The 27,908-nt window shown below is 40.1% G+C and overlaps 11 non-coding genes across 11 annotated transcripts; all 11 read right to left on the minus strand.

Moving 5' to 3' along the window:
- Positions 1 to 1,633: 1,633 nt before the first annotated feature.
- LOC140550533 (U4 spliceosomal RNA) lies at positions 1,634 to 1,774 on the minus strand. The gene has a single exon (XR_011979227.1). It is a non-coding gene; the product is annotated as a U4 spliceosomal RNA (small nuclear RNA).
- Positions 1,775 to 4,211: 2,437 nt separating this feature from the next.
- On the minus strand, positions 4,212 to 4,352 carry LOC140550534 (U4 spliceosomal RNA). Its single transcript, XR_011979228.1, has one exon. It is a non-coding gene; the product is annotated as a U4 spliceosomal RNA (small nuclear RNA).
- Positions 4,353 to 6,788: 2,436 nt separating this feature from the next.
- On the minus strand, positions 6,789 to 6,929 carry LOC140550453 (U4 spliceosomal RNA). Its single transcript, XR_011979152.1, has one exon. It is a non-coding gene; the product is annotated as a U4 spliceosomal RNA (small nuclear RNA).
- A 2,437-nt stretch (positions 6,930 to 9,366) lies between these two features.
- On the minus strand, positions 9,367 to 9,507 carry LOC140550535 (U4 spliceosomal RNA). Its single transcript, XR_011979229.1, has one exon. It is a non-coding gene; the product is annotated as a U4 spliceosomal RNA (small nuclear RNA).
- A 2,437-nt stretch (positions 9,508 to 11,944) lies between these two features.
- Positions 11,945 to 12,085, minus strand: LOC140550436 (U4 spliceosomal RNA). The gene has a single exon (XR_011979138.1). It is a non-coding gene; the product is annotated as a U4 spliceosomal RNA (small nuclear RNA).
- A 2,436-nt stretch (positions 12,086 to 14,521) lies between these two features.
- Positions 14,522 to 14,662, minus strand: LOC140550455 (U4 spliceosomal RNA). Its single transcript, XR_011979154.1, has one exon. It is a non-coding gene; the product is annotated as a U4 spliceosomal RNA (small nuclear RNA).
- Positions 14,663 to 17,099: 2,437 nt separating this feature from the next.
- Positions 17,100 to 17,240, minus strand: LOC140550456 (U4 spliceosomal RNA). Its single transcript, XR_011979155.1, has one exon. It is a non-coding gene; the product is annotated as a U4 spliceosomal RNA (small nuclear RNA).
- A 2,437-nt stretch (positions 17,241 to 19,677) lies between these two features.
- On the minus strand, positions 19,678 to 19,818 carry LOC140550536 (U4 spliceosomal RNA). Its single transcript, XR_011979230.1, has one exon. It is a non-coding gene; the product is annotated as a U4 spliceosomal RNA (small nuclear RNA).
- Positions 19,819 to 22,255: 2,437 nt separating this feature from the next.
- On the minus strand, positions 22,256 to 22,396 carry LOC140550411 (U4 spliceosomal RNA). Its single transcript, XR_011979114.1, has one exon. It is a non-coding gene; the product is annotated as a U4 spliceosomal RNA (small nuclear RNA).
- A 2,437-nt stretch (positions 22,397 to 24,833) lies between these two features.
- LOC140550435 (U4 spliceosomal RNA) lies at positions 24,834 to 24,974 on the minus strand. The gene has a single exon (XR_011979137.1). It is a non-coding gene; the product is annotated as a U4 spliceosomal RNA (small nuclear RNA).
- Positions 24,975 to 27,411: 2,437 nt separating this feature from the next.
- On the minus strand, positions 27,412 to 27,552 carry LOC140550503 (U4 spliceosomal RNA). Its single transcript, XR_011979198.1, has one exon. It is a non-coding gene; the product is annotated as a U4 spliceosomal RNA (small nuclear RNA).
- Positions 27,553 to 27,908: the final 356 nt, after the last annotated feature.

The raw sequence follows: 27,908 nt of genomic DNA on the forward strand, positions 1-27,908 counted from the left end.
AAAAATATACCCATATGCATTTGTCGGTGAGTTCATATCTGTGATTGTTATTTACTATTCAATTCTAAGTTGTGTGGAGAGTTCACCTGGGCTTGGAAGTAAAATAGTTTTAGTAAATGAAATAATGAAACAGTTCATTTAATTAGACGTATTATCTATATCACTGTGCTATGTTAACCAGCGATGAAAAAAAATAACAAATCAATACCTTAACAGGCGTGGTCTTTGTGCTCCATTAATTGACATTACCAGTTCATATAGGTGCCGAAAATTAGGAGATGTCGTGTTGACAGCAGTTACGGATCTGGGATTAGGATTTTATAAGTCCTATTTATGTGTATTTTGGGTGACAATATCTGATCCCAAATCCCAGATCCGCTTCATAGGTTTCTTTTTGCTTATGTTTTATCCTTTTGAAATGTGACGCAGTGAAACTTTCTGAGGGTTAAGCACGGGAGTTTTATATACGCTGTTTTAGGCTAGGATACTTTCTATTGTGAACACTGACTGTAACAGGTTTTCGCAGAAGCTTGTTCCGATAATCAAAAGAGCTGTCGCTGTACTTTCTATAGTTAACACTGAGTTTAACAGCTTTCCACATCCAATCAAAACAAATGTCGCTGTAATGGCTTAGCGGGTTCTACACGTGGACACCCCACTGTAGATAATTCGTGGTTTCCTAGTCCTTCTTATAAACCTCGGTGTTTATGTGACTCATTTGTTGTATTTGCCTGACTTGACCCTGGGTATAGACGGGTTTCTCTGTGACGTCATCACAGAGGCGGTCGCGCACCCCCGGGACAGAAAGCGACAGAGAGCAGCAGCCTGCACGCTTTTGAGCAAAAATAACAAAGGGTTGTCTTGCAGTAAACTATAAAAAACGCAGAGAAGATGGATGGTTTAATATTCAGAGGGAAACCGTAAAGAGAATTTAAATCGAAAAAAAAGAACAAATGAAAGTAAACAAACTGATCCAACTGAAACTGAATTTTATTATTGGGTCAAAAAGAAAACATTAGGAAATCTGCGATGATTCCAGCAGTTGACTGATCCAGTAACCCTGTGACTCGTGCCCTGTCAAGGGGGTTCTCCTGCCATACGTGCAATAATTTTGGATAGGCTCCGGTCCCACCGTGACTCCGAGCGGGAAGAAACAGAAAGTAAGATGAATGAGTAAGTTTGGTGCTAATGCTAAGCAGCTTGGCACTTAACAGAATTCGTTACAAAGCATAATGTGACATTTTGCTGCTTAACCCTTACTTCATTACTAGTCAGCTTTGATCTTGTACATTTGACCTAGAAACGAACCAGTAATAACAAACGCGAGGTCATGTTTAAAAACAATATAATCCTAGTGATGCACTTCGATATTACTGGAAGTCGATGTATATGAGTCTTAAAATGCAATGCTATTGTAAAAGTCTTATTTCATTAAGTTTTAGCTGTACAGGATCAAGCTATGAACTGGTCAACAACAGATTCCCCCCTTGTGGTTGCGTGCTTATTAGACTCAAAGACCTCGCTTCTATTTTAAGTCCGAAAGTATATAAAACACTGCATTGCATGTACCACATCCCTAATGACGCCAACCAAAAAACACTCTAACAAACCTATTTTTAACCAGACTCGTCAGTCCCCGTAGAGACTGTCAAAAATTGCCAGTACCGACTATATTGCAAGTCGTTACGGCGGGGTATTGGGTAAAGTTTTCAACTAGCAATAATCGCGCCTCGGATAAACCTCATAGGCTACGATACTGCCACTGCGCAAAGCTGACTTCACGTTCCGTGGAGTTGAAGACTTTAGGGTCTGCGCTACTGATCTCACTGACGGTGTGTTCCCAAATCATGCTTAAAACCCTCTCAAACCACTAAACAAGGGGACTACACAACAGGTGAAGCTTTTTAACCAAAGTAATGTGCAAATCAACACTGCGAGCATTCATTTAGAAAAGTCCGCGTAAAGTTAACGAAAAGGCAGCGATGCATGTTGGGTAGCGAGAGGAGAGTGTTGGTAAATTAGAAGTAGAGGTAGGTATGAGTTTGGACAGTTAATTAGCATAGAAACATTGAGTAGGTTCCACAAAATAGCACTTTTCCTATCCTCTGAACAACAAGCCAGAAGATTAGCTTGGATTATTTCGTTCAAGATATTTATTGCTGCATTGCAAGAAAAAAAATGAATGGCAAGTAACATAAAACACCTCATATGCAATCATGAATTTCAGAAATGCAACGAAAATTGATGCTTATGTAAGATTAATGATGTTTGTGTTATGCATTTGTTTTAACAAAAGGGATTCTCCTAAGTCAGGCAGGGGAAGTGTTCAGAAAGTCTCTGCAGGGACCGCTTTGAATTTGGTGTATCCAAATCCCAGGCTGCTTTATGATGCCACCCCTGATTAAATCATTAAACTGTATCCGGTAGCTAAAACTGGTAAACAGAGGACCTCTAATTTAAAAAGGAGTGGAAAATGCTTCCTTTTTTCTGGTACCAACCTAGCCACTGTGTTTTGGACCAGCTGCCGGCGAGACAGGGTTGACTGCCCAGGAGCAACCACAGAATATGGTTTTGTGTAAAAAATATACCCATATGCATTTGTCGGTGAGTTCATGTCTGTGATTGTTATTTACTATTCAATTCTAAGTTGTGTGGAGAGTTCACCTGGGCTTGGAAGTAAAATAGTTTTAGTAAATGAAATAATGAAACAGTTCATTTAATTAGATGTATTATCTATATCACTGTGCTATGTTAACCAGCGATGAAAAAAAATAACAAATCAATACCTTAACAGGCGTGGTCTTTGTGCTCCATTAATTGACATTACCAGTTCATATAGGTGCCGAAAATTAGGAGATGTCGTGTTGACAGCAGTTACGGATCTGGGATTAGGATTTTATAAGTCCTATTTATGTGTATTTTGGGTGACAATATCTGATCCCAAATCCCAGATCCGCTTCATAGGTTTCTTTTTGCTTATGTTTTATCCTTTTGAAATGTGACGCAGTGAAACTTTCTGAGGGTTAAGCACGGGAGTTTTATATACGCTGTTTTAGGCTAGGATACTTTCTATTGTGAACACTGACTGTAACAGGTTTTCGCAGAAGCTTGTTCCGATAATCAAAAGAGCTGTCGCTGTACTTTCTATAGTTAACACTGAGTTTAACAGCTTTCCACATCCAATCAAAACAAATGTCGCTGTAATGGCTTAGCGGGTTCTACACGTGGACACCCCACTGTAGATAATTCGTGGTTTCCTAGTCCTTCTTATAAACCTCGGTGTTTATGTGACTCATTTGTTGTATTTGCCTGACTTGACCCTGGGTATAGACGGGTTTCTCTGTGACGTCATCACAGAGGCGGTCGCGCACCCCCGGGACAGAAAGCGACAGAGAGCAGCAGCCTGCACGCTTTTGAGCAAAAATAACAAAGGGTTGTCTTGCAGTAAACTATAAAAAACGCAGAGAAGATGGATGGTTTAATATTCAGAGGGAAACCGTAAAGAGAATTTAAATCGAAAAAAAAGAACAAATGAAAGTAAACAAACTGATCCAACTGAAACTGAATTTTATTATTGGGTCAAAAAGAAAACATTAGGAAATCTGCGATGATTCCAGCAGTTGACTGATCCAGTAACCCTGTGACTCGTGCCCTGTCAAGGGGGTTCTCCTGCCATACGTGCAATAATTTTGGATAGGCTCCGGTCCCACCGTGACTCCGAGCGGGAAGAAACAGAAAGTAAGATGAATGAGTAAGTTTGGTGCTAATGCTAAGCAGCTTGGCACTTAACAGAATTCGTTACAAAGCATAATGTGACATTTTGCTGCTTAACCCTTACTTCATTACTAGTCAGCTTTGATCTTGTACATTTGACCTAGAAACGAACCAGTAATAACAAACGCGAGGTCATGTTTAAAAACAATATAATCCTAGTGATGCACTTCGATATTACTGGAAGTCGATGTATATGAGTCTTAAAATGCAATGCTATTGTAAAAGTCTTATTTCATTAAGTTTTAGCTGTACAGGATCAAGCTATGAACTGGTCAACAACAGATTCCCCCCTTGTGGTTGCGTGCTTATTAGACTCAAAGACCTCGCTTCTATTTTAAGTCCGAAAGTATATAAAACACTGCATTGCATGTACCACATCCCTAATGACGCCAACCAAAAAACACTCTAACAAACCTATTTTTAACCAGACTCGTCAGTCCCCGTAGAGACTGTCAAAAATTGCCAGTACCGACTATATTGCAAGTCGTTACGGCGGGGTATTGGGTAAAGTTTTCAACTAGCAATAATCGCGCCTCGGATAAACCTCATAGGCTACGATACTGCCACTGCGCAAAGCTGACTTCACGTTCCGTGGAGTTGAAGACTTTAGGGTCTGCGCTACTGATCTCACTGACGGTGTGTTCCCAAATCATGCTTAAAACCCTCTCAAACCACTAAACAAGGGGACTACACAACAGGTGAAGCTTTTTAACCAAAGTAATGTGCAAATCAACACTGCGAGCATTCATTTAGAAAAGTCCGCGTAAAGTTAACGAAAAGGCAGCGATGCATGTTGGGTAGCGAGAGGAGAGTGTTGGTAAATTAGAAGTAGAGGTAGGTATGAGTTTGGACAGTTAATTAGCATAGAAACATTGAGTAGGTTCCACAAAATAGCACTTTTCCTATCCTCTGAACAACAAGCCAGAAGATTAGCTTGGATTATTTCGTTCAAGATATTTATTGCTGCATTGCAAGAAAAAAAATGAATGGCAAGTAACATAAAACACCTCATATGCAATCATGAATTTCAGAAATGCAACGAAAATTGATGCTTATGTAAGATTAATGATGTTTGTGTTATGCATTTGTTTTAACAAAAGGGATTCTCCTAAGTCAGGCAGGGGAAGTGTTCAGAAAGTCTCTGCAGGGACCGCTTTGAATTTGGTGTATCCAAATCCCAGGCTGCTTTATGATGCCACCCCTGATTAAATCATTAAACTGTATCCGGTAGCTAAAACTGGTAAACAGAGGACCTCTAATTTAAAAAGGAGTGGAAAATGCTTCCTTTTTTCTGGTACCAACCTAGCCACTGTGTTTTGGACCAGCTGCCGGCGAGACAGGGTTGACTGCCCAGGAGCAACCACAGAATATGGTTTTGTGTAAAAAATATACCCATATGCATTTGTCGGTGAGTTCATGTCTGTGATTGTTATTTACTATTCAATTCTAAGTTGTGTGGAGAGTTCACCTGGGCTTGGAAGTAAAATAGTTTTAGTAAATGAAATAATGAAACAGTTCATTTAATTAGATGTATTATCTATATCACTGTGCTATGTTAACCAGCGATGAAAAAAAATAACAAATCAATACCTTAACAGGCGTGGTCTTTGTGCTCCATTAATTGACATTACCAGTTCATATAGGTGCCGAAAATTAGGAGATGTCGTGTTGACAGCAGTTACGGATCTGGGATTAGGATTTTATAAGTCCTATTTATGTGTATTTTGGGTGACAATATCTGATCCCAAATCCCAGATCCGCTTCATAGGTTTCTTTTTGCTTATGTTTTATCCTTTTGAAATGTGACGCAGTGAAACTTTCTGAGGGTTAAGCACGGGAGTTTTATATACGCTGTTTTAGGCTAGGATACTTTCTATTGTGAACACTGACTGTAACAGGTTTTCGCAGAAGCTTGTTCCGATAATCAAAAGAGCTGTCGCTGTACTTTCTATAGTGAACACTGAGTTTAACAGCTTTCCACATCCAATCAAAACAAATGTCGCTGTAATGGCTTAGCGGGTTCTACACGTGGACACCCCACTGTAGATAATTCGTGGTTTCCTAGTCCTTCTTATAAACCTCGGTGTTTATGTGACTCATTTGTTGTATTTGCCTGACTTGACCCTGGGTATAGACGGGTTTCTCTGTGACGTCATCACAGAGGCGGTCGCGCACCCCCGGGACAGAAAGCGACAGAGAGCAGCAGCCTGCACGCTATTGAGCAAAAATAACAAAGGGTTGTCTTGCAGTAAACTACAAAAAACGCAGAGAAGATGGATGGTTTAATATTCCGAGGGAAACCGTAAAGAGAATTTAAATCGAAAAAAAAGAACAAATGAAAGCAAACAAACTGATCCAACTGAAACTGAATTTTATTATTGGGTCAAAAAGAAAACATTAGGAAATCTGCGATGATTCCAGCAGTTGACTGATCCAGTAACCCTGTGACTCGTGCCCTGTCAAGGGGGTTCTCCTGCCATACGTGCAATAATTTGGATAGGCTCCGGTCCCACCGTGATTTCGAGCGGGAAGAAACAGAAAGTAAGATGAATGAGTAAGTTTGGTGCTAATGCTAAGCAGCTTGGCACTTAACAGAATTCGTTACAAAGCATAATGTGACATTTTGCTGCTTAACCCTTACTTCATTACTAGTCAGCTTTGATCTTGTACATTTGACCTAGAAACGAACCAGTAATAACAAACGCGAGGTCATGTTTAAAAACAATATAATCCTAGTGATGCACTTCGATATTACTGGAAGTCGATGTATATGAGTCTTAGAAAGCAATGCTATTGTAAAAGTCTTATTTCATTAAGTTTTAGCTGTACAGGATCAAGCTATGAACTGGTCAACAACAGATTCCCCCCTTGTGGTTGCGTGCTTATTAGACTCAAAGACCTCGCTTCTATTTTAAGTCCGAAAGTACATAAAACACTGCATTGCATGTACCACATCCCTAATGACGCCAACCAAAAAACACTCTAACAAACCTATTTTTAACCAGACTCATCAGTCCCCATAGAGACTGTCAAAAATTGCCAGTACCGACTATATTGCAAGTCGTCACAGCGGGGTATTGGGTAAAGTTTTCAACTAGCAATAATCGCGCCTTGGATAAACCTCATAAGCTACGATACTGCCACTGCGCAAAGCTGACTTCACGTTCCGTGGAGTTGAAGACTTTAGGGTCTGCGCTACTGACCTCACTGACGGTGTGTTCCCAAATCATGCTTAAAACCCTCTCAAACCACTAAACAAGGGGACTACACAACAGGTGAAGCTTTTTAACCAAAGTAATGTGCAAATCAACACTGCGAGCATTCATTTAGAAAAGTCCGCGTAAAGTTAACGAAAAGGCAGCGATGCATGTTGGGTAACGAGAGGAGAGTGTTGGTAAATTAGAAGTAGAGGTAGGTATGAGTTTGGACAGTTAATTAGCATAGAAACATTGAGTAGGTTCCACAAAATAGCCCTTTTCCTATCCTCTGAACAAAAAGCCAGAAGATCAGCTTGGATTATTTCGTTCAAGATATTTATTGCTGCATTGCAAGAAAAAAAATGAATGGCAAGTAACATAAAACACCTCATATGCAATCATGAATTTTAGAAATGCAACGAAAATTGATGCTTATGTAAGATTAATGATGTTTGTGTTATGCATTTGTTTTAACAAAAGGGATTCTCCTAAGTCAGGCAGGGGAAGTGTTCAGAAAGTCTCTGCAGGGACCGCTTTGAATTTGGTGTATCCAAATCCCAGGCTGCTTTATGATGCCACCCCTGATTAAATCATTAAACTGTATCCGGTAGCTAAAACTGGTAAACAGAGGACCTCTAATTTAAAAAGGAGTGGAAAATGCTTCCTTTTTTCTGGTACCAACCTAGCCACTGTGTTTTGGACCAGCTGCAGGCGAGACAGGGTTGACTGCCCAGGAGCAACCACAGAATATGGTTTTGTGTAAAAAATATACCCATATGCATTTGTCGGTGAGTTCATATCTGTGATTGTTATTTACTATTCAATTCTAAGTTGTGTGGAGAGTTCACCTGGGCTTGGAAGTAAAATAGTTTTAGTAAATGAAATAATGAAACAGTTCATTTAATTAGACGTATTATCTATATCACTGTGCTATGTTAACCAGCGATGAAAAAAAATAACAAATCAATACCTTAACAGGCGTGGTCTTTGTGCTCCATTAATTGACATTACCAGTTCATATAGGTGCCGAAAATTAGGAGATGTCGTGTTGACAGCAGTTACGGATCTGGGATTAGGATTTTATAAGTCCTATTTATGTGTATTTTGGGTGACAATATCTGATCCCAAATCCCAGATCCGCTTCATAGGTTTCTTTTTGCTTATGTTTTATCCTTTTGAAATGTGACGCAGTGAAACTTTCTGAGGGTTAAGCACGGGAGTTTTATATACGCTGTTTTAGGCTAGGATACTTTCTATTGTGAACACTGACTGTAACAGGTTTTCGCAGAAGCTTGTTCCGATAATCAAAAGAGCTGTCGCTGTACTTTCTATAGTTAACACTGAGTTTAACAGCTTTCCACATCCAATCAAAACAAATGTCGCTGTAATGGCTTAGCGGGTTCTACACGTGGACACCCCACTGTAGATAATTCGTGGTTTCCTAGTCCTTCTTATAAACCTCGGTGTTTATGTGACTCATTTGTTGTATTTGCCTGACTTGACCCTGGGTATAGACGGGTTTCTCTGTGACGTCATCACAGAGGCGGTCGCGCACCCCCGGGACAGAAAGCGACAGAGAGCAGCAGCCTGCACGCTTTTGAGCAAAAATAACAAAGGGTTGTCTTGCAGTAAACTATAAAAAACGCAGAGAAGATGGATGGTTTAATATTCAGAGGGAAACCGTAAAGAGAATTTAAATCGAAAAAAAAGAACAAATGAAAGTAAACAAACTGATCCAACTGAAACTGAATTTTATTATTGGGTCAAAAAGAAAACATTAGGAAATCTGCGATGATTCCAGCAGTTGACTGATCCAGTAACCCTGTGACTCGTGCCCTGTCAAGGGGGTTCTCCTGCCATACGTGCAATAATTTTGGATAGGCTCCGGTCCCACCGTGACTCCGAGCGGGAAGAAACAGAAAGTAAGATGAATGAGTAAGTTTGGTGCTAATGCTAAGCAGCTTGGCACTTAACAGAATTCGTTACAAAGCATAATGTGACATTTTGCTGCTTAACCCTTACTTCATTACTAGTCAGCTTTGATCTTGTACATTTGACCTAGAAACGAACCAGTAATAACAAACGCGAGGTCATGTTTAAAAACAATATAATCCTAGTGATGCACTTCGATATTACTGGAAGTCGATGTATATGAGTCTTAAAATGCAATGCTATTGTAAAAGTCTTATTTCATTAAGTTTTAGCTGTACAGGATCAAGCTATGAACTGGTCAACAACAGATTCCCCCCTTGTGGTTGCGTGCTTATTAGACTCAAAGACCTCGCTTCTATTTTAAGTCCGAAAGTATATAAAACACTGCATTGCATGTACCACATCCCTAATGACGCCAACCAAAAAACACTCTAACAAACCTATTTTTAACCAGACTCGTCAGTCCCCGTAGAGACTGTCAAAAATTGCCAGTACCGACTATATTGCAAGTCGTTACGGCGGGGTATTGGGTAAAGTTTTCAACTAGCAATAATCGCGCCTCGGATAAACCTCATAGGCTACGATACTGCCACTGCGCAAAGCTGACTTCACGTTCCGTGGAGTTGAAGACTTTAGGGTCTGCGCTACTGATCTCACTGACGGTGTGTTCCCAAATCATGCTTAAAACCCTCTCAAACCACTAAACAAGGGGACTACACAACAGGTGAAGCTTTTTAACCAAAGTAATGTGCAAATCAACACTGCGAGCATTCATTTAGAAAAGTCCGCGTAAAGTTAACGAAAAGGCAGCGATGCATGTTGGGTAGCGAGAGGAGAGTGTTGGTAAATTAGAAGTAGAGGTAGGTATGAGTTTGGACAGTTAATTAGCATAGAAACATTGAGTAGGTTCCACAAAATAGCACTTTTCCTATCCTCTGAACAACAAGCCAGAAGATTAGCTTGGATTATTTCGTTCAAGATATTTATTGCTGCATTGCAAGAAAAAAAATGAATGGCAAGTAACATAAAACACCTCATATGCAATCATGAATTTCAGAAATGCAACGAAAATTGATGCTTATGTAAGATTAATGATGTTTGTGTTATGCATTTGTTTTAACAAAAGGGATTCTCCTAAGTCAGGCAGGGGAAGTGTTCAGAAAGTCTCTGCAGGGACCGCTTTGAATTTGGTGTATCCAAATCCCAGGCTGCTTTATGATGCCACCCCTGATTAAATCATTAAACTGTATCCGGTAGCTAAAACTGGTAAACAGAGGACCTCTAATTTAAAAAGGAGTGGAAAATGCTTCCTTTTTTCTGGTACCAACCTAGCCACTGTGTTTTGGACCAGCTGCCGGCGAGACAGGGTTGACTGCCCAGGAGCAACCACAGAATATGGTTTTGTGTAAAAAATATACCCATATGCATTTGTCGGTGAGTTCATGTCTGTGATTGTTATTTACTATTCAATTCTAAGTTGTGTGGAGAGTTCACCTGGGCTTGGAAGTAAAATAGTTTTAGTAAATGAAATAATGAAACAGTTCATTTAATTAGATGTATTATCTATATCACTGTGCTATGTTAACCAGCGATGAAAAAAAATAACAAATCAATACCTTAACAGGCGTGGTCTTTGTGCTCCATTAATTGACATTACCAGTTCATATAGGTGCCGAAAATTAGGAGATGTCCTGTTGACAGCAGTTACGGATCTGGGATTAGGATTTTATAAGTCCTATTTATGTGTATTTTGGGTGACAATATCTGATCCCAAATCCCAGATCCGCTTCATAGGTTTCTTTTTGCTTATGTTTTATCCTTTTGAAATGTGACGCAGTGAAACTTTCTGAGGGTTAAGCACGGGAGTTTTATATACGCTGTTTTAGGCTAGGATACTTTCTATTGTGAACACTGACTGTAACAGGTTTTCGCAGAAGCTTGTTCCGATAATCAAAAGAGCTGTCGCTGTACTTTCTATAGTTAACACTGAGTTTAACAGCTTTCCACATCCAATCAAAACAAATGTCGCTGTAATGGCTTAGCGGGTTCTACACGTGGACACCCCACTGTAGATAATTCGTGGTTTCCTAGTCCTTCTTATAAACCTCGGTGTTTATGTGACTCATTTGTTGTATTTGCCTGACTTGACCCTGGGTATAGACGGGTTTCTCTGTGACGTCATCACAGAGGCGGTCGCGCACCCCCGGGACAGAAAGCGACAGAGAGCAGCAGCCTGCACGCTTTTGAGCAAAAATAACAAAGGGTTGTCTTGCAGTAAACTACAAAAAACGCAGAGAAGATGGATGGTTTAATATTCAGAGGGAAACCGTAAAGAGAATTTAAATCGAAAAAAAAGAACAAATGAAAGTAAACAAACTGATCCAACTGAAACTGAATTTTATTATTGGGTCAAAAAGAAAACATTAGGAAATCTGCGATGATTCCAGCAGTTGACTGATCCAGTAACCCTGTGACTCGTGCCCTGTCAAGGGGGTTCTCCTGCCATACGTGCAATAATTTTGGATAGGCTCCGGTCCCACCGTGACTCCGAGCGGGAAGAAACAGAAAGTAAGATGAATGAGTAAGTTTGGTGCTAATGCTAAGCAGCTTGGCACTTAACAGAATTCGTTACAAAGCATAATGTGACATTTTGCTGCTTAACCCTTACTTCATTACTAGTCAGCTTTGATCTTGTACATTTGACCTAGAAACGAACCAGTAATAACAAACGCGAGGTCATGTTTAAAAACAATATAATCCTAGTGATGCACTTCGATATTACTGGAAGTCGATGTATATGAGTCTTAAAATGCAATGCTATTGTAAAAGTCTTATTTCATTAAGTTTTAGCTGTACAGGATCAAGCTATGAACTGGTCAACAACAGATTCCCCCCTTGTGGTTGCGTGCTTATTAGACTCAAAGATCTCGCTTCTATTTTAAGTCCGAAAGTATATAAAACACTGCATTGCATGTACCACATCCCTAATGACGCCAACCAAAAAACACTCTAACAAACCTATTTTTAACCAGACTCGTCAGTCCCCGTAGAGACTGTCAAAAATTGTCAGTACCGACTATATTGCAAGTCGTTACGGCGGGGTATTGGGTAAAGTTTTCAACTAGCAATAATCGCGCCTCGGATAAACCTCATAGGCTACGATACTGCCACTGCGCAAAGCTGACTTCACGTTCCGTGGAGTTGAAGACTTTAGGGTCTGCGCTACTGATCTCACTGACGGTGTGTTCCCAAATCATGCTTAAAACCCTCTCAAACCACTTAACAAGGGGACTACACAACAGGTGAAGCTTTTTAACCAAAGTAATGTGCAAATCAACACTGCGAGCATTCATTTAGAAAAGTCCGCGTAAAGTTAACGAAAAGGCAGCGATGCATGTTGGGTAGCGAGAGGAGAGTGTTGGTAAATTAGAAGTAGAGGTAGGTATGAGTTTGGACAGTTAATTAGCATAGAAACATTGAGTAGGTTCCACAAAATAGCCCTTTTCCTATCCTCTGAACAACAAGCCAGAAGATCAGCTTGGATTATTTCGTTCAAGATATTTATTGCTGCATTGCAAGAAAAAAAATGAATGGCAAGTAACATAAAACACCTCATATGCAATCATGAATTTCAGAAATGCAACGAAAATTGATGCTTATGTAAGATTAATGATGTTTGTGTTATGCATTTGTTTTAACAAGAGGGATTCTCCTAAGTCAGGCAGGGGAAGTGTTCAGAAAGTCTCTGCAGGGACCGCTTTGAATTTGGTGTATCCAAATCCCAGGCTGCTTTATGATGCCACCCCTGATTAAATCATTAAACTGTATCCGGTAGCTAAAACTGGTAAACAGAGGACCTCTAATTTAAAAAGGAGTGGAAAATGCTTCCTTTTTTCTGGTACCAACCTAGCCACTGTGTTTTGGACCAGCTGCCGGCGAGACAGGGTTGACTGCCCAGGAGCAACCACAGAATATGGTTTTGTGTAAAAAATATACCCATATGCATTTGTCGGTGAGTTCATGTCTGTGATTGTTATTTACTATTCAATTCTAAGTTGTGTGGAGAGTTCACCTGGGCTTGGAAGTAAAATAGTTTTAGTAAATGAAATAATGAAACAGTTCATTTAATTAGATGTATTATCTATATCACTGTGCTATGTTAACCAGCGATGAAAAAAAATAACAAATCAATACCTTAACAGGCGTGGTCTTTGTGCTCCATTAATTGACATTACCAGTTCATATAGGTGCCGAAAATTAGGAGATGTCGTGTTGACAGCAGTTACGGATCTGGGATTAGGATTTTATAAGTCCTATTTATGTGTATTTTGGGTGACAATATCTGATCCCAAATCCCAGATCCGCTTCATAGGTTTCTTTTTGCTTATGTTTTATCCTTTTGAAATGTGACGCAGTGAAACTTTCTGAGGGTTAAGCACGGGAGTTTTATATACGCTGTTTTAGGCTAGGATACTTTCTATTGTGAACACTGACTGTAACAGGTTTTCGCAGAAGCTTGTTCCGATAATCAAAAGAGCTGTCGCTGTACTTTCTATAGTGAACACTGAGTTTAACAGCTTTCCACATCCAATCAAAACAAATGTCGCTGTAATGGCTTAGCGGGTTCTACACGTGGACACCCCACTGTAGATAATTCGTGGTTTCCTAGTCCTTCTTATAAACCTCGGTGTTTATGTGACTCATTTGTTGTATTTGCCTGACTTGACCCTGGGTATAGACGGGTTTCTCTGTGACGTCATCACAGAGGCGGTCGCGCACCCCCGGGACAGAAAGCGACAGAGAGCAGCAGCCTGCACGCTATTGAGCAAAAATAACAAAGGGTTGTCTTGCAGTAAACTACAAAAAACGCAGAGAAGATGGATGGTTTAATATTCCGAGGGAAACCGTAAAGAGAATTTAAATCGAAAAAAAAGAACAAATGAAAGCAAACAAACTGATCCAACTGAAACTGAATTTTATTATTGGGTCAAAAAGAAAACATTAGGAAATCTGCGATGATTCCAGCAGTTGACTGATCCAGTAACCCTGTGACTCGTGCCCTGTCAAGGGGGTTCTCCTGCCATACGTGCAATAATTTGGATAGGCTCCGGTCCCACCGTGATTTCGAGCGGGAAGAAACAGAAAGTAAGATGAATGAGTAAGTTTGGTGCTAATGCTAAGCAGCTTGGCACTTAACAGAATTCGTTACAAAGCATAATGTGACATTTTGCTGCTTAACCCTTACTTCATTACTAGTCAGCTTTGATCTTGTACATTTGACCTAGAAACGAACCAGTAATAACAAACGCGAGGTCATGTTTAAAAACAATATAATCCTAGTGATGCACTTCGATATTACTGGAAGTCGATGTATATGAGTCTTAGAAAGCAATGCTATTGTAAAAGTCTTATTTCATTAAGTTTTAGCTGTACAGGATCAAGCTATGAACTGGTCAACAACAGATTCCCCCCTTGTGGTTGCGTGCTTATTAGACTCAAAGACCTCGCTTCTATTTTAAGTCCGAAAGTACATAAAACACTGCATTGCATGTACCACATCCCTAATGACGCCAACCAAAAAACACTCTAACAAACCTATTTTTAACCAGACTCATCAGTCCCCGTAGAGACTGTCAAAAATTGCCAGTACCGACTATATTGCAAGTCGTCACAGCGGGGTATTGGGTAAAGTTTTCAACTAGCAATAATCGCGCCTTGGATAAACCTCATAAGCTACGATACTGCCACTGCGCAAAGCTGACTTCACGTTCCGTGGAGTTGAAGACTTTAGGGTCTGCGCTACTGACCTCACTGACGGTGTGTTCCCAAATCATGCTTAAAACCCTCTCAAACCACTAAACAAGGGGACTACACAACAGGTGAAGCTTTTTAACCAAAGTAATGTGCAAATCAACACTGCGAGCATTCATTTAGAAAAGTCCGCGTAAAGTTAACGAAAAGGCAGCGATGCATGTTGGGTAGCGAGAGGAGAGTGTTGGTAAATTAGAAGTAGAGGTAGGTATGAGTTTGGACAGTTAATTAGCATAGAAACATTGAGTAGGTTCCACAAAATAGCCCTTTTCCTATCCTCTGAACAAAAAGCCAGAAGATCAGCTTGGATTATTTCGTTCAAGATATTTATTGCTGCATTGCAAGAAAAAAAATGAATGGCAAGTAACATAAAACACCTCATATGCAATCATGAATTTTAGAAATGCAACGAAAATTGATGCTTATGTAAGATTAATGATGTTTGTGTTATGCATTTGTTTTAACAAAAGGGATTCTCCTAAGTCAGGCAGGGGAAGTGTTCAGAAAGTCTCTGCAGGGACCGCTTTGAATTTGGTGTATCCAAATCCCAGGCTGCTTTATGATGCCACCCCTGATTAAATCATTAAACTGTATCCGGTAGCTAAAACTGGTAAACAGAGGACCTCTAATTTAAAAAGGAGTGGAAAATGCTTCCTTTTTTCTGGTACCAACCTAGCCACTGTGTTTTGGACCAGCTGCCGGCGAGACAGGGTTGACTGCCCAGGAGCAACCACAGAATATGGTTTTGTGTAAAAAATATACCCATATGCATTTGTCGGTGAGTTCATGTCTGTGATTGTTATTTACTATTCAATTCTAAGTTGTGTGGAGAGTTCACCTGGGCTTGGAAGTAAAATAGTTTTAGTAAATGAAATAATGAAACAGTTCATTTAATTAGATGTATTATCTATATCACTGTGCTATGTTAACCAGCGATGAAAAAAAATAACAAATCAATACCTTAACAGGCGTGGTCTTTGTGCTCCATTAATTGACATTACCAGTTCATATAGGTGCCGAAAATTAGGAGATGTCGTGTTGACAGCAGTTACGGATCTGGGATTAGGATTTTATAAGTCCTATTTATGTGTATTTTGGGTGACAATATCTGATCCCAAATCCCAGATCCGCTTCATAGGTTTCTTTTTGCTTATGTTTTATCCTTTTGAAATGTGACGCAGTGAAACTTTCTGAGGGTTAAGCACGGGAGTTTTATATACGCTGTTTTAGGCTAGGATACTTTCTATTGTGAACACTGACTGTAACAGGTTTTCGCAGAAGCTTGTTCCGATAATCAAAAGAGCTGTCGCTGTACTTTCTATAGTTAACACTGAGTTTAACAGCTTTCCACATCCAATCAAAACAAATGTCGCTGTAATGGCTTAGCGGGTTCTACACGTGGACACCCCACTGTAGATAATTCGTGGTTTCCTAGTCCTTCTTATAAACCTCGGTGTTTATGTGACTCATTTGTTGTATTTGCCTGACTTGACCCTGGGTATAGACGGGTTTCTCTGTGACGTCATCACAGAGGCGGTCGCGCACCCCCGGGACAGAAAGCGACAGAGAGCAGCAGCCTGCACGCTTTTGAGCAAAAATAACAAAGGGTTGTCTTGCAGTAAACTACAAAAAACGCAGAGAAGATGGATGGTTTAATATTCAGAGGGAAACCGTAAAGAGAATTTAAATCGAAAAAAAAGAACAAATGAAAGTAAACAAACTGATCCAACTGAAACTGAATTTTATTATTGGGTCAAAAAGAAAACATTAGGAAATCTGCGATGATTCCAGCAGTTGACTGATCCAGTAACCCTGTGACTCGTGCCCTGTCAAGGGGGTTCTCCTGCCATACGTGCAATAATTTTGGATAGGCTCCGGTCCCACCGTGACTCCGAGCGGGAAGAAACAGAAAGTAAGATGAATGAGTAAGTTTGGTGCTAATGCTAAGCAGCTTGGCACTTAACAGAATTCGTTACAAAGCATAATGTGACATTTTGCTGCTTAACCCTTACTTCATTACTAGTCAGCTTTGATCTTGTACATTTGACCTAGAAACGAACCAGTAATAACAAACGCGAGGTCATGTTTAAAAACAATATAATCCTAGTGATGCACTTCGATATTACTGGAAGTCGATGTATATGAGTCTTAGAAAGCAATGCTATTGTAAAAGTCTTATTTCATTAAGTTTTAGCTGTACAGGATCAAGCTATGAACTGGTCAACAACAGATTCCCCCCTTGTGGTTGCGTGCTTATTAGACTCAAAGACCTCGCTTCTATTTTAAGTCCGAAAGTACATAAAACACTGCATTGCATGTACCACATCCCTAATGACGCCAACCAAAAAACACTCTAACAAACCTATTTTTAACCAGACTCATCAGTCCCCGTAGAGACTGTCAAAAATTGCCAGTACCGACTATATTGCAAGTCGTCACAGCGGGGTATTGGGTAAAGTTTTCAACTAGCAATAATCGCGCCTTGGATAAACCTCATAAGCTACGATACTGCCACTGCGCAAAGCTGACTTCACGTTCCGTGGAGTTGAAGACTTTAGGGTCTGCGCTACTGACCTCACTGACGGTGTGTTCCCAAATCATGCTTAAAACCCTCTCAAACCACTAAACAAGGGGACTACACAACAGGTGAAGCTTTTTAACCAAAGTAATGTGCAAATCAACACTGCGAGCATTCATTTAGAAAAGTCCGCGTAAAGTTAACGAAAAGGCAGCGATGCATGTTGGGTAGCGAGAGGAGAGTGTTGGTAAATTAGAAGTAGAGGTAGGTATGAGTTTGGACAGTTAATTAGCATAGAAACATTGAGTAGGTTCCACAAAATAGCCCTTTTCCTATCCTCTGAACAAAAAGCCAGAAGATCAGCTTGGATTATTTCGTTCAAGATATTTATTGCTGCATTGCAAGAAAAAAAATGAATGGCAAGTAACATAAAACACCTCATATGCAATCATGAATTTTAGAAATGCAACGAAAATTGATGCTTATGTAAGATTAATGATGTTTGTGTTATGCATTTGTTTTAACAAAAGGGATTCTCCTAAGTCAGGCAGGGGAAGTGTTCAGAAAGTCTCTGCAGGGACCGCTTTGAATTTGGTGTATCCAAATCCCAGGCTGCTTTATGATGCCACCCCTGATTAAATCATTAAACTGTATCCGGTAGCTAAAACTGGTAAACAGAGGACCTCTAATTTAAAAAGGAGTGGAAAATGCTTCCTTTTTTCTGGTACCAACCTAGCCACTGTGTTTTGGACCAGCTGCAGGCGAGACAGGGTTGACTGCCCAGGAGCAACCACAGAATATGGTTTTGTGTAAAAAATATACCCATATGCATTTGTCGGTGAGTTCATATCTGTGATTGTTATTTACTATTCAATTCTAAGTTGTGTGGAGAGTTCACCTGGGCTTGGAAGTAAAATAGTTTTAGTAAATGAAATAATGAAACAGTTCATTTAATTAGACGTATTATCTATATCACTGTGCTATGTTAACCAGCGATGAAAAAAAATAACAAATCAATACCTTAACAGGCGTGGTCTTTGTGCTCCATTAATTGACATTACCAGTTCATATAGGTGCCGAAAATTAGGAGATGTCGTGTTGACAGCAGTTACGGATCTGGGATTAGGATTTTATAAGTCCTATTTATGTGTATTTTGGGTGACAATATCTGATCCCAAATCCCAGATCCGCTTCATAGGTTTCTTTTTGCTTATGTTTTATCCTTTTGAAATGTGACGCAGTGAAACTTTCTGAGGGTTAAGCACGGGAGTTTTATATACGCTGTTTTAGGCTAGGATACTTTCTATTGTGAACACTGACTGTAACAGGTTTTCGCAGAAGCTTGTTCCGATAATCAAAAGAGCTGTCGCTGTACTTTCTATAGTTAACACTGAGTTTAACAGCTTTCCACATCCAATCAAAACAAATGTCGCTGTAATGGCTTAGCGGGTTCTACACGTGGACACCCCACTGTAGATAATTCGTGGTTTCCTAGTCCTTCTTATAAACCTCGGTGTTTATGTGACTCATTTGTTGTATTTGCCTGACTTGACCCTGGGTATAGACGGGTTTCTCTGTGACGTCATCACAGAGGCGGTCGCGCACCCCCGGGACAGAAAGCGACAGAGAGCAGCAGCCTGCACGCTTTTGAGCAAAAATAACAAAGGGTTGTCTTGCAGTAAACTATAAAAAACGCAGAGAAGATGGATGGTTTAATATTCAGAGGGAAACCGTAAAGAGAATTTAAATCGAAAAAAAAGAACAAATGAAAGTAAACAAACTGATCCAACTGAAACTGAATTTTATTATTGGGTCAAAAAGAAAACATTAGGAAATCTGCGATGATTCCAGCAGTTGACTGATCCAGTAACCCTGTGACTCGTGCCCTGTCAAGGGGGTTCTCCTGCCATACGTGCAATAATTTTGGATAGGCTCCGGTCCCACCGTGACTCCGAGCGGGAAGAAACAGAAAGTAAGATGAATGAGTAAGTTTGGTGCTAATGCTAAGCAGCTTGGCACTTAACAGAATTCGTTACAAAGCATAATGTGACATTTTGCTGCTTAACCCTTACTTCATTACTAGTCAGCTTTGATCTTGTACATTTGACCTAGAAACGAACCAGTAATAACAAACGCGAGGTCATGTTTAAAAACAATATAATCCTAGTGATGCACTTCGATATTACTGGAAGTCGATGTATATGAGTCTTAAAATGCAATGCTATTGTAAAAGTCTTATTTCATTAAGTTTTAGCTGTACAGGATCAAGCTATGAACTGGTCAACAACAGATTCCCCCCTTGTGGTTGCGTGCTTATTAGACTCAAAGACCTCGCTTCTATTTTAAGTCCGAAAGTATATAAAACACTGCATTGCATGTACCACATCCCTAATGACGCCAACCAAAAAACACTCTAACAAACCTATTTTTAACCAGACTCGTCAGTCCCCGTAGAGACTGTCAAAAATTGCCAGTACCGACTATATTGCAAGTCGTTACGGCGGGGTATTGGGTAAAGTTTTCAACTAGCAATAATCGCGCCTCGGATAAACCTCATAGGCTACGATACTGCCACTGCGCAAAGCTGACTTCACGTTCCGTGGAGTTGAAGACTTTAGGGTCTGCGCTACTGATCTCACTGACGGTGTGTTCCCAAATCATGCTTAAAACCCTCTCAAACCACTTAACAAGGGGACTACACAACAGGTGAAGCTTTTTAACCAAAGTAATGTGCAAATCAACACTGCGAGCATTCATTTAGAAAAGTCCGCGTAAAGTTAACGAAAAGGCAGCGATGCATGTTGGGTAGCGAGAGGAGAGTGTTGGTAAATTAGAAGTAGAGGTAGGTATGAGTTTGGACAGTTAATTAGCATAGAAACATTGAGTAGGTTCCACAAAATAGCCCTTTTCCTATCCTCTGAACAACAAGCCAGAAGATCAGCTTGGATTATTTCGTTCAAGATATTTATTGCTGCATTGCAAGAAAAAAAATGAATGGCAAGTAACATAAAACACCTCATATGCAATCATGAATTTCAGAAATGCAACGAAAATTGATGCTTATGTAAGATTAATGATGTTTGTGTTATGCATTTGTTTTAACAAGAGGGATTCTCCTAAGTCAGGCAGGGGAAGTGTTCAGAAAGTCTCTGCAGGGACCGCTTTGAATTTGGTGTATCCAAATCCCAGGCTGCTTTATGATGCCACCCCTGATTAAATCATTAAACTGTATCCGGTAGCTAAAACTGGTAAACAGAGGACCTCTAATTTAAAAAGGAGTGGAAAATGCTTCCTTTTTTCTGGTACCAACCTAGCCACTGTGTTTTGGACCAGCTGCCGGCGAGACAGGGTTGACTGCCCAGGAGCAACCACAGAATATGGTTTTGTGTAAAAAATATACCCATATGCATTTGTCGGTGAGTTCATGTCTGTGATTGTTATTTACTATTCAATTCTAAGTTGTGTGGAGAGTTCACCTGGGCTTGGAAGTAAAATAGTTTTAGTAAATGAAATAATGAAACAGTTCATTTAATTAGATGTATTATCTATATCACTGTGCTATGTTAACCAGCGATGAAAAAAAATAACAAATCAATACCTTAACAGGCGTGGTCTTTGTGCTCCATTAATTGACATTACCAGTTCATATAGGTGCCGAAAATTAGGAGATGTCGTGTTGACAGCAGTTACGGATCTGGGATTAGGATTTTATAAGTCCTATTTATGTGTATTTTGGGTGACAATATCTGATCCCAAATCCCAGATCCGCTTCATAGGTTTCTTTTTGCTTATGTTTTATCCTTTTGAAATGTGACGCAGTGAAACTTTCTGAGGGTTAAGCACGGGAGTTTTATATACGCTGTTTTAGGCTAGGATACTTTCTATTGTGAACACTGACTGTAACAGGTTTTCGCAGAAGCTTGTTCCGATAATCAAAAGAGCTGTCGCTGTACTTTCTATAGTTAACACTGAGTTTAACAGCTTTCCACATCCAATCAAAACAAATGTCGCTGTAATGGCTTAGCGGGTTCTACACGTGGACACCCCACTGTAGATAATTCGTGGTTTCCTAGTCCTTCTTATAAACCTCGGTGTTTATGTGACTCATTTGTTGTATTTGCCTGACTTGACCCTGGGTATAGACGGGTTTCTCTGTGACGTCATCACAGAGGCGGTCGCGCACCCCCGGGACAGAAAGCGACAGAGAGCAGCAGCCTGCACGCTTTTGAGCAAAAATAACAAAGGGTTGTCTTGCAGTAAACTACAAAAAACGCAGAGAAGATGGATGGTTTAATATTCAGAGGGAAACCGTAAAGAGAATTTAAATCGAAAAAAAAGAACAAATGAAAGTAAACAAACTGATCCAACTGAAACTGAATTTTATTATTGGGTCAAAAAGAAAACATTAGGAAATCTGCGATGATTCCAGCAGTTGACTGATCCAGTAACCCTGTGACTCGTGCCCTGTCAAGGGGGTTCTCCTGCCATACGTGCAATAATTTTGGATAGGCTCCGGTCCCACCGTGACTCCGAGCGGGAAGAAACAGAAAGTAAGATGAATGAGTAAGTTTGGTGCTAATGCTAAGCAGCTTGGCACTTAACAGAATTCGTTACAAAGCATAATGTGACATTTTGCTGCTTAACCCTTACTTCATTACTAGTCAGCTTTGATCTTGTACATTTGACCTAGAAACGAACCAGTAATAACAAACGCGAGGTCATGTTTAAAAACAATATAATCCTAGTGATGCACTTCGATATTACTGGAAGTCGATGTATATGAGTCTTAAAATGCAATGCTATTGTAAAAGTCTTATTTCATTAAGTTTTAGCTGTACAGGATCAAGCTATGAACTGGTCAACAACAGATTCCCCCCTTGTGGTTGCGTGCTTATTAGACTCAAAGACCTCGCTTCTATTTTAAGTCCGAAAGTATATAAAACACTGCATTGCATGTACCACATCCCTAATGACGCCAACCAAAAAACACTCTAACAAACCTATTTTTAACCAGACTTGTCAGTCCCCATAGAGACTGTCAAAAATTGCCAGTACCGACTATATTGCAAGTCGTTACGGCGGGGTATTGGGTAAAGTTTTCAACTAGCAATAATCGCGCCTCGGATAAACCTCATAGACTACGATACTGCCACTGCGCAAAGCTGACTTCACGTTCCGTGGAGTTGAAGACTTTAGGGTCTGCGCTACTGATCTCACTGACGGTGTGTTCCCAAATCATGCTTAAAACCCTCTCAAACCACTAAACAAGGGGACTACACAACAGGTGAAGCTTTTTAACCAAAGTAATGTGCAAATCAACACTGCGAGCATTCATTTAGAAAAGTCCGCGTAAAGTTAACGAAAAGGCAGCGATGCATGTTGGGTAGCGAGAGGAGAGTGTTGGTAAATTAGAAGTAGAGGTAGGTATGAGTTTGGACAGTTAATTAGCATAGAAACATTGAGTAGGTTCCACAAAATAGCCCTTTTCCTATCCTCTGAACAACAAGCCAGAAGATCAGCTTGGATTATTTCGTTCAAGATATTTATTGCTGCATTGCAAGAAAAAAAATGAATGGCAAGTAACATAAAACACCTCATATGCAATCATGAATTTCAGAAATGCAACGAAAATTGATGCTTATGTAAGATTAATGATGTTTGTGTTATGCATTTGTTTTAACAAAAGGGATTCTCCTAAGTCAGGCAGGGGAAGTGTTCAGAAAGTCTCTGCAGGGACCGCTTTGAATTTGGTGTATCCAAATCCCAGGCTGCTTTATGATGCCACCCCTGATTAAATCATTAAACTGTATCCGGTAGCTAAAACTGGTAAACAGAGGACCTCTAATTTAAAAAGGAGTGGAAAATGCTTCCTTTTTTCTGGTACCAACCTAGCCACTGTGTTTTGGACCAGCTGCCGGCGAGACAGGGTTGACTGCCCAGGAGCAACCACAGAATATGGTTTTGTGTAAAAAATATACCCATATGCATTTGTCGGTGAGTTCATGTCTGTGATTGTTATTTACTATTCAATTCTAAGTTGTGTGGAGAGTTCACCTGGGCTTGGAAGTAAAATAGTTTTAGTAAATGAAATAATGAAACAGTTCATTTAATTAGATGTATTATCTATATCACTGTGCTATGTTAACCAGCGATGAAAAAAAATAACAAATCAATACCTTAACAGGCGTGGTCTTTGTGCTCCATTAATTGACATTACCAGTTCATATAGGTGCCGAAAATTAGGAGATGTCGTGTTGACAGCAGTTACGGATCTGGGATTAGGATTTTATAAGTCCTATTTATGTGTATTTTGGGTGACAATATCTGATCCCAAATCCCAGATCCGCTTCATAGGTTTCTTTTTGCTTATGTTTTATCCTTTTGAAATGTGACGCAGTGAAACTTTCTGAGGGTTAAGCACGGGAGTTTTATATACGCTGTTTTAGGCTAGGATACTTTCTATTGTGAACACTGACTGTAACAGGTTTTCGCAGAAGCTTGTTCCGATAATCAAAAGAGCTGTCGCTGTACTTTCTATAGTTAACACTGAGTTTAACAGCTTTCCACATCCAATCAAAACAAATGTCGCTGTAATGGCTTAGCGGGTTCTACACGTGGACACCCCACTGTAGATAATTCGTGGTTTCCTAGTCCTTCTTATAAACCTCGGTGTTTATGTGACTCATTTGTTGTATTTGCCTGACTTGACCCTGGGTATAGACGGGTTTCTCTGTGACGTCATCACAGAGGCGGTCGCGCACCCCCGGGACAGAAAGCGACAGAGAGCAGCAGCCTGCACGCTTTTGAGCAAAAATAACAAAGGGTTGTCTTGCAGTAAACTACAAAAAACGCAGAGAAGATGGATGGTTTAATATTCAGAGGGAAACCGTAAAGAGAATTTAAATCGAAAAAAAAGAACAAATGAAAGTAAACAAACTGATCCAACTGAAACTGAATTTTATTATTGGGTCAAAAAGAAAACATTAGGAAATCTGCGATGATTCCAGCAGTTGACTGATCCAGTAACCCTGTGACTCGTGCCCTGTCAAGGGGGTTCTCCTGCCATACGTGCAATAATTTTGGATAGGCTCCGGTCCCACCGTGACTCCGAGCGGGAAGAAACAGAAAGTAAGATGAATGAGTAAGTTTGGTGCTAATGCTAAGCAGCTTGGCACTTAACAGAATTCGTTACAAAGCATAATGTGACATTTTGCTGCTTAACCCTTACTTCATTACTAGTCAGCTTTGATCTTGTACATTTGACCTAGAAACGAACCAGTAATAACAAACGCGAGGTCATGTTTAAAAACAATATAATCCTAGTGATGCACTTCGATATTACTGGAAGTCGATGTATATGAGTCTTAAAATGCAATGCTATTGTAAAAGTCTTATTTCATTAAGTTTTAGCTGTACAGGATCAAGCTATGAACTGGTCAACAACAGATTCCCCCCTTGTGGTTGCGTGCTTATTAGACTCAAAGACCTCGCTTCTATTTTAAGTCCGAAAGTATATAAAACACTGCATTGCATGTACCACATCCCTAATGACGCCAACCAAAAAACACTCTAACAAACCTATTTTTAACCAGACTTGTCAGTACCCATAGAGACTGTCAAAAATTGCCAGTACCGACTATATTGCAAGTCGTTACGGCGGGGTATTGGGTAAAGTTTTCAACTAGCAATAATCGCGCCTCGGATAAACCTCATAGGCTACGATACTGCCACTGCGCAAAGCTGACTTCACGTTCCGTGGAGTTGAAGACTTTAGGGTCTGCGCTACTGATCTCACTGACGGTGTGTTCCCAAATCATGCTTAAAACCCTCTCAAACCACTAAACAAGGGGACTACACAACAGGTGAAGCTTTTTAACCAAAGTAATGTGCAAATCAACACTGCGAGCATTCATTTAGAAAAGTCCGCGTAAAGTTAACGAAAAGGCAGCGATGCATGTTGGGTAGCGAGAGGAGAGTGTTGGTAAATTAGAAGTAGAGGTAGGTATGAGTTTGGACAGTTAATTAGCATAGAAACATTGAGTAGGTTCCACAAAATAGCCCTTTTCCTATCCTCTGAACAACAAGCCAGAAGATTAGCTTGGATTATTTCGTTCAAGATATTTATTGCTGCATTGCAAGAAAAAAAATGAATGGCAAGTAACATAAAACACCTCATATGCAATCATGAATTTCAGAAATGCAACGAAAATTGATGCTTATGTAAGATTAATGATGTTTGTGTTATGCATTTGTTTTAACAAAAGGGATTCTCCTAAGTCAGGCAGGGGAAGTGTTCAGAAAGTCTCTGCAGGGACCGCTTTGAATTTGGTGTATCCAAATCCCAGGCTGCTTTATGATGCCACCCCTGATTAAATCATTAAACTGTATCCGGTAGCTAAAACTGGTAAACAGAGGACCTCTAATTTAAAAAGGAGTGGAAAATGCTTCCTTTTTTCTGGTACCAACCTAGCCACTGTGTTTTGGACCAGCTGCCGGCGAGACAGGGTTGACTGCCCAGGAGCAACCACAGAATATGGTTTTGTGTAAAAAATATACCCATATGCATTTGTCGGTGAGTTCATGTCTGTGATTGTTATTTACTATTCAATTCTAAGTTGTGTGGAGAGTTCACCTGGGCTTGGAAGTAAAATAGTTTTAGTAAATGAAATAATGAAACAGTTCATTTAATTAGATGTATTATCTATATCACTGTGCTATGTTAACCAGCGATGAAAAAAAATAACAAATCAATACCTTAACAGGCGTGGTCTTTGTGCTCCATTAATTGACATTACCAGTTCATATAGGTGCCGAAAATTAGGAGATGTCGTGTTGACAGCAGTTACGGATCTGGGATTAGGATTTTATAAGTCCTATTTATGTGTATTTTGGGTGACAATATCTGATCCCAAATCCCAGATCCGCTTCATAGGTTTCTTTTTGCTTATGTTTTATCCTTTTGAAATGTGACGCAGTGAAACTTTCTGAGGGTTAAGCACGGGAGTTTTATATACGCTGTTTTAGGCTAGGATACTTTCTATTGTGAACACTGACTGTAACAGGTTTTCGCAGAAGCTTGTTCCGATAATCAAAAGAGCTGTCGCTGTACTTTCTATAGTGAACACTGAGTTTAACAGCTTTCCACATCCAATCAAAACAAATGTCGCTGTAATGGCTTAGCGGGTTCTACACGTGGACACCCCACTGTAGATAATTCGTGGTTTCCTAGTCCTTCTTATAAACCTCGGTGTTTATGTGACTCATTTGTTGTATTTGCCTGACTTGACCCTGGGTCTAGACGGGTTTCTCTGTGACGTCATCACAGAGGCGGTCGCGCACCCCCGGGACAGAAAGCGACAGAGAGCAGCAGCCTGCACGCTATTTAGCAAAAATAACAAAGGGTTGTCTTGCAGTAAACTACAAAAAACGCAGAGAAGATGGATGGTTTAATATTCAGAGGGAAACCGTAAAGAGAATTTAAATCGAAAAAAAAGAACAAATGAAAGCAAACAAACTGATCCAACTGAAACTGAATTTTATTATTGGGTCAAAAAGAAAACATTAGGAAATCTGCGATGATTCCAGCAGTTGACTGATCCAGTAACCCTGTGACTCGTGCCCTGTCAAGGGGGTTCTCCTGCCATACGTGCAATAATTTTGGATAGGCTCCGGTCCCACCGTGACTCCGAGCGGGAAGAAACAGAAAGTAAGATGAATGAGTAAGTTTGGTGCTAATGCTAAGCAGCTTGGCACTTAACAGAATTCGTTACAAAGCATAATGTGACATTTTGCTGCTTAACCCTTACTTCATTACTAGTCAGCTTTGATCTTGTACATTTGACCTAGAAACGAACCAGTAATAACAAACGCGAGGTCATGTTTAAAAACAATATAATCCTAGTGATGCACTTCGATATTACTGGAAGTCGATGTATATGAGTCTTAAAATGCAATGCTATTGTAAAAGTCTTATTTCATTAAGTTTTAGCTGTACAGGATCAAGCTATGAACTGGTCAACAACAGATTCCCCCCTTGTGGTTGCGTGCTTATTAGACTCAAAGACCTCGCTTCTATTTTAAGTCCGAAAGTATATAAAACACTGCATTGCATGTACCACATCCCTAATGACGCCAACCAAAAAACACTCTAACAAACCTATTTTTAACCAGACTTGTCAGTCCCCATAGAGACTGTCAAAAATTGCCAGTACCGACTATATTGCAAGTCGTTACGGCGGGGTATTGGGTAAAGTTTTCAACTAGCAATAATCGCGCCTCGGATAAACCTCATAGGCTACGATACTGCCACTGCGCAAAGCTGACTTCACGTTCCGTGGAGTTGAAGACTTTAGGGTCTGCGCTACTGATCTCACTGACGGTGTGTTCCCAAATCATGCTTAAAACCCTCTCAAACCACTAAACAAGGGGACTACACAACAGGTGAAGCTTTTTAACCAAAGTAATGTGCAAATCAACACTGCGAGCATTCATTTAGAAAAGTCCGCGTAAAGTTAACGAAAAGGCAGCGATGCATGTTGGGTAGCGAGAGGAGAGTGTTGGTAAATTAGAAGTAGAGGTAGGTATGAGTTTGGACAGTTAATTAGCATAGAAACATTGAGTAGGTTCCACAAAATAGCCCTTTTCCTATCCTCTGAACAACAAGCCAGAAGATTAGC

Source organism: Salminus brasiliensis, chromosome 2 (assembly GCF_030463535.1).
Source record: "Salminus brasiliensis chromosome 2, fSalBra1.hap2, whole genome shotgun sequence".
Taxonomy (NCBI): Eukaryota; Metazoa; Chordata; class Actinopteri; order Characiformes; family Bryconidae; genus Salminus; species Salminus brasiliensis.